At 31.6% G+C, this 6,472-nt stretch overlaps 1 pseudogene across 1 annotated transcript; it reads left to right on the forward strand.

Moving 5' to 3' along the window:
• The first annotated feature begins 2,525 nt into the window (after positions 1-2,525).
• LOC149889585 (uncharacterized) lies at positions 2,526-4,781 on the forward strand (annotated as a pseudogene). Its single transcript, XR_016451975.1, has 2 exons — positions 2,526-3,245; positions 3,317-4,781. The product of XR_016451975.1 is annotated as an uncharacterized LOC149889585 (transcript).
• Positions 4,782-6,472: the final 1,691 nt, after the last annotated feature.

The raw sequence follows: 6,472 nt of genomic DNA on the forward strand, positions 1-6,472 counted from the left end.
TTTAAAAACCTTGTTTTGAGAAAAACGAAAAAACAGAAAAAAAAAATTTTTAATTTCACAAAACATATAAAATATAACTAAATTATGTTTAAAATAAAGTTTCAGAATGACCCAGGAGCATACTGACTTCATTCAAAGTTTTCATATTTGTCCTTTGATGCATTTGACAACCCTCATAGAAACTTTTGCCGCTTCTTGGATGACTTTAGATTTTTATATCCAGCTAAAAAAATACGTTTTTGATTTTGATTATCGCACAAACTTGATGTATATTTCCCAGGTGTCATGGTTAACTGTTCTGGCTCAACATCTAACACTTTTCTATTGACAATGTTGTCACAACTCCATTCAGTGAACTGTATCCTCTACGTTGCCAAGTTCCATCAGTTGAAACTCCAGTATCAACAATGTTGTTGCTATTACCTTTTATTTCTTTTGCAGCCTCAAGCATTGTTTCTTTAGTAACTGTAGTAACAGCATCAGTAATAAGCTTTACAGAACCATTGTAATTTTTTTTACTCATCAGACTTGGGAGGTTCATTAATGCAGAAAACTTTTCAAGTCCTGAATACCCTTGCCCAATTGATCTCATTCTATATACAATACGAAAATTATTATCATAAGTGCGGTTACAAACTTTAGATGTATAGAAACCTTTTCTATATCTACAAATACTGCAGCAACATATTAAATTTGAAGCATATCCTTTTTTTTCACAAAGTTTTCTTTCAATACCAAGCTATAATCGTTAATACACTGTGAACAACATAAAGATTCAAATATTGTGTTTAAAATTTCAACATCAATTATTCTGTAACGATTTATTTTTTCATCATTTTTATTTGGAATATCAATTCTCATATATTTAACCTTGCTGGCTGATCTTGAAGAACTAGTATCAATGTCTGAATCTTTTTTTGAGTTTGCCATTGATGTTGGTGATGATAAAGTGTTTTGGTTACCACAAAACAATCTTTTCTTTCCAGTAACTCTAGTTCTTTGCTTGACTCTATCTTTTCTTCCCATAATTAAGATTAATTTTTAATAAAATTTGATAAAATATGTTCTTATTACACTTAACAACTTATATAAACAAAGTAAATATTTGCATTTTATGAATGTTTAAAAACTTTAATAATTAGAGGCAACCGAGTCAAATTTAATTTAAGCAGAGTAGATAATTAAAGTAAAAACAAAGTAGATAAAACTTTTTTTATAAGCAGGTTTAAAACTTTATGTGAGCCTCTGAAATAAGCAGAAAAGCAGAAGCTTTATCGTTGCTATGTGCGTTGCTATGGTTAAACGTGATGAGTATGTTTCAAAAAATTGAAATTACTCCACTTTTCTGACATTGTTTACAAGATCTCTTTATTTTATTGTGTTCTTCATTAATTTTTGCTTCCGAAATAAACAAAAAATTTTTTTTCAATTTTTGCTAAATTTATGGGGTACTTCCCCCTTAACAAAATCTTTTTTGCATACTTGTTCTAACAAGGTAGTTCTGTGATATGAGCGAAGCAGATTTTTCATAATAATTTTTTATAGGAAAATATATTGGACCGAAGTACCTCTCAAAAATTAGACCGAATTTTATGACTTTTAAAAAGGCTAACCATAAAAAATTTCAAAATAGTGTAAAAAAATGTAAAAAACTATATATAATGAAAAAAGTTAAATTTTGAAATGCACCAGTTTGATATGGGTTTTGCTCTTTTTCAAGAGATTTGTCATATCGACTCTTTTTTTTCCACGAATTACTTGTCTGCGTTTCTTTGCTCGTTCTGTGTTTTTATATATGGCTAAGTATAATCGCTTTTGATTAATTTTCCTATATCCTTCTAACAAATTCTTTCCAGGTCTTAAATTCATTTTTTCTAAAACTAAAAAACTAGCTTGTCTGCCAATGTTAAAATGGGCAACTGCATCAAACGCCTCGTCGCTACTAAGTGCCATCACATGATACTGCAACATTAATAACATCGGACACATGGTCTGGAATAGAATTAAAAATAAGATTACTCTTCAAGCCTTTTAATTCTTGAGCAGCATCCATCATAGTGTCTTCAGTTACAGATTTTACTGCATTAGTTAGTTAGTACAACTTTGTTATAATTATTAGCAGTTATTGCACAGTGTTATAAAATGGGTTCTAACCTTGACTTTCTGACCTGAGAAAACCCTTTTGTGGAATGATAGCCCACACTATGGGGATCACTTGGATAAGTATTAAAAGCAGATTACAACGTCCTGGCAAGTTATTGATGTTTAAATTTTCTGAATTTATTGATTACACACACATTCGAAATGACAGCTTGTTTTGCATTTTTACAGTAAGATATAATCTTAAATTCAAGTAAACAAACATACTGTAGCATAAAGAGCATTATGTTTTATGAAAACATAAAAAAAAGTTGAAAAATTAAAAGATATCAAGAAGATAAGCTTCCTTTATTACCAAACAAATATAATATTTTTTTATTCTTCTGTTTTTCTGTTTAACTTTTCATAAAAATTATTTTTAACTGTGAAAATAAGACAGTTTTTGAATTTCGGGAAAATTTCGGGAAAATAAAAATTTCGGGAAAAGGCATGATTTATTTACTTTATTCACGAGAGCAAAACTGCGCACATCTAATTTTACAAAGAAATGCCGAATACCGCAAAAAACCACCAAGACTGCAGGAAAACTGTCTGTTTTCTTTGCTTCAGTAAATGTCAGAGGGAACTGACACCTTTCCTAAAAGAAAAATGCCAAACAATACTCAATGAGAGGATCGATTTTAGTAATGACAAAGTTCCACTTGGAATTTGTGAAAAGTGTCGTTCTTGTTTAAGAAGAAAGGATTCTGGAGAACACATCAATCTCCCATCACTTTACAATTTTGAGACTATAAAAATTCGACCTCAAACTAGAGACACACAATGTGACTGTTTGATTTGTTCTGTTGGAAAACTGAGAAATAATGGTCAACAGAAAACTCAGCTTTTGCAGAGCTCAGCACAAAATACTCCATCTTCAACTGTCCAAAAACGATGCTCTGACTGTTTTTCAATTATTGGAAGAGGATTACCTCATCATTGCACAAAGGGCACTTTGCGAAATAACCTTGTTGCTGTTGCAACCAAGGATCCTGTTGCATCTGAACGAGTTGCTGCTCTTGTTGTTTCAAGTAAGGATTCTTCTCCACATGGCACTGTTCGATTGAGTCAACCACAAGGTGGAAGAATGCTTCCAATAATGCCAGGTAAAAGTTTAACTTTCATGAAAAGATATTATAGAAATTTCGAAATTAAACAATATCTGCATTTATTTTAGGTTCCTCATCAGCTAGAAAACTATTTCCTCCAAACCCATCAATTAGTATAAAAGAACTTGTTCAAGTTCAGGCAAACACAGGGCTTTCAAACAATGGCATCAAGAGACTAGCTGCTACAATTAATCAGTCAACTTCACAACATAGTGTTGAGAAAAACTATGCTGTAAAATTTGATGCAGTTAGTAAGCAGCTTTCTCACCATTTCACGAGTTCATTGATTAAAGATCATGCTGGATGTGGAAGGACTGTCATTCATTGCAAGGACTTCAAAGAGCTTAAAAATGAACTCATTTCTATGAGAAGCACATCAAACAATCATATTGTGAAAGTTGGAATTGACGGTGGGGGAGGATTCCTGAAAGTAAGCCTTGGAATTATTGAATTAAATCGTGAACCTAACACTCCCCCAGCAAAACTCAATTGCACAAACAAGTTTTTCAAGGACACTGGAGTTAAGCGGCAACTTATTATTGCTGTCTCTGAGGACCTGCAAGAAAACTACTCAAATGTGTCTCAAATTTTCGAATTGATCAATATGAGAGACCAAGATTTTGTTTTGTCCTGTGACCTAAAACTGGCAAATATAATTTGTGGTCTCCAAACACACTCAAGTGCACACCCCTGCACCTAGTGTGAGTCAAGTGCAACGGACCTTTTAAATCAAGGAAAATTAAGAACTTTCCAATCTCTTGATCAGAATGTCTCACTTTTCAATGCAGCAGGATCAAACATCAAAAGAGCTCGTGATTACATGAATGTTGTTCATTCTCCTGTATTTGATCTTGCTGGTGGCACATTAGTTTTGGACTTCATACCGCCAATGGAGTTGCATCTCCTTATTGATGTTTTCAATCATCTCTTTGCTGCCCTACTAAAAGTTTTCCCTCAAGGAACTCTTTGGACTGATTCACTGCACATTAAACAACAGCCTTATCATGGAGGGCATTTTGCAGGAAATGAGTGCAGGAAGCTGCTAAAAATATTGATCTTCTTCTATCTATTGTTGAGAAACACTCATGCTATGCTGCAATACCATTAGTTGATGTATTTCGAAAATTCAATGCAGTAGTGTCTGCCTGTTTTGGATGTGTTCTTGATCCAAGTTATGTACAAAAAATTGAAGCTTTCAGAGTGGCTTATGTGGCACTGCAAAATGTTTCTGTGACACCCAAGGTTCATGCTGTATTTTTTCATGTGAAAGATTTCATTGACAAACACGGCCAAGCTCTCGGACTTTACTCAGAACAAGCAACAGAGGCAATGCATCACAACTTTCAAGTGCATTGGCAAAGGTACAAACAACCTAACCATCATCCTGAATACAGTAAAAAGTTGCAATGCTGCCTTGTGGACTTTAATAGTAAACATTGCTTGTGAAAAGAGCCATTTTAGAATGATTTTTTCTTGTATTAGAATATTTATTTTAAAGCATAATTTTCATTTTAGGTACACGATAAACTCTCAGAATATGTCTTTTTGTTTCCCTAGTTCATATTTATTGGAATAACCTATATTTTGTACTATATTCTGTCGGTTTTTGACGGAAAACTCGAAAATTATGGTTTATGTCAGTTAAAACTGAAATTTGGCTTCTAAAAAAAAAAAAAAAAAAAAAATTTGTTTTTTTCATTTTCACCCCCCCCCCCCCACGTCTTTGTCGTTCGGTACGGCCCTGTCAATAACTTGCCAGGACGTTGTAATCTGATTTTAATACTTATATCCAAGTGATCCCCATAGTGTGGGCTATCATTCCACAAAAGGGTTTTCTCGGGTCAGAAAGTCAAGGTTAGAACCCATTTTATAACACTGTGATTGGTTTGGGCATGTCCATTAATACGAAAAATCTTGAGAATCCAGAATAGACTTGACTATATGATCTCATAGCATATACAGCTCTGGTATTAATATCAAAACTTTTTTGTATATTAAATGTTTTATATATTCAAAATTTTCTCTGGAATAATCACATACCCAGCAGTTAACATAATGACAAGTCACTAAACCTTTTCTCTTGTTTTCATTTTTTTTTTTTTTTTTTTTTTTTCAGTTTTACAATTAATTAGTCGTAATACAATAAAGTCCGTGATATATGCTCTCGTAATACAACAAAATCCATGACATAAGTTTTCGTAATACATCAAAATCCGAGATATATGCTTTCGTGATGCAATAAAATCCGTGATATATAGGCTAATTTAAAAAAAAAACTTGGTTTCTGATAGAAGATCTGATGATCTTGTCGCCAGAACCATAAAAAGTTATAATAGAATATAACTTACGCCATTAATAAATATAGACAAATAAAAATGACAAAAAACAAAAAAGCGTGTTTATACAAATTTCTTATTTTTAAAAGTATTTCAACAAATTGTCATTAAAGAGAATGAATTTTTTAAATTTCTTTTTAAAGACTGGGAAGGTAATTGATAAATCAAAGTTAGGTAAAACAATTTTGTTCCAGAGATTGGGTGAACGATAAGCTGTACAGAACTGATTGAACTTTGTTCAACAAAAGGGTTCAAAGAGTGAGTTATCATTTCGTAGTGTATACTTATTTTTTGTTTTTAAGGTAATAAAATCTTTAAAAACGTGTAAGGACGGATTGATTTTACATTGAAACATAAAGCATAATATTTTATATACATTCACTTCATAAATGTTAAGTACTTTTATATTTTTGAATAAAAACGTTAGGTGCGTAAGTCGATTTTCAAAACAAATTAGGCGTATTGCGTGTTTCTGACGACGGTAAAGATTAGCTCTTTATTTTCAGAGAGAAACAATTTAGATAACATGCATTCTGGACATCTAAGGGTAGAAACTACAGAATTTAGTATTTCTAAATTTATAAAACGGTATCCAGTAATTATATTACTAGATAACTTTGGTCTTGATGACGAAATTTTTTTAATTTTTCTTAAAATCAACTGGTTTCTCCATATTTATATTTACATCTTCAACACTTGTAGTAACATTTATGTTCATATCTACAATATTCGATTCCATATTTACATCCAATCAACATTATTTAAAACTAAGTTCTTTTTACATTAAATATTTTTTTCATTTTATTATTTTTAGTTCTTTGTTTAAATCTGCAAGCCTTAACCATTGTAGAAGATTTATGATATATTTATGAGCTTTACAGTAACTGT

The sequence above is a fragment of the Hydra viridissima genome, unplaced genomic scaffold (genome assembly GCF_058129835.1).
Source record: "Hydra viridissima isolate aposymbiotic clone 2 unplaced genomic scaffold, HvirCarnegie_v1 scaffold_4, whole genome shotgun sequence".
In the NCBI taxonomy this organism is placed as follows: domain Eukaryota; kingdom Metazoa; phylum Cnidaria; class Hydrozoa; order Anthoathecata; family Hydridae; genus Hydra; species Hydra viridissima.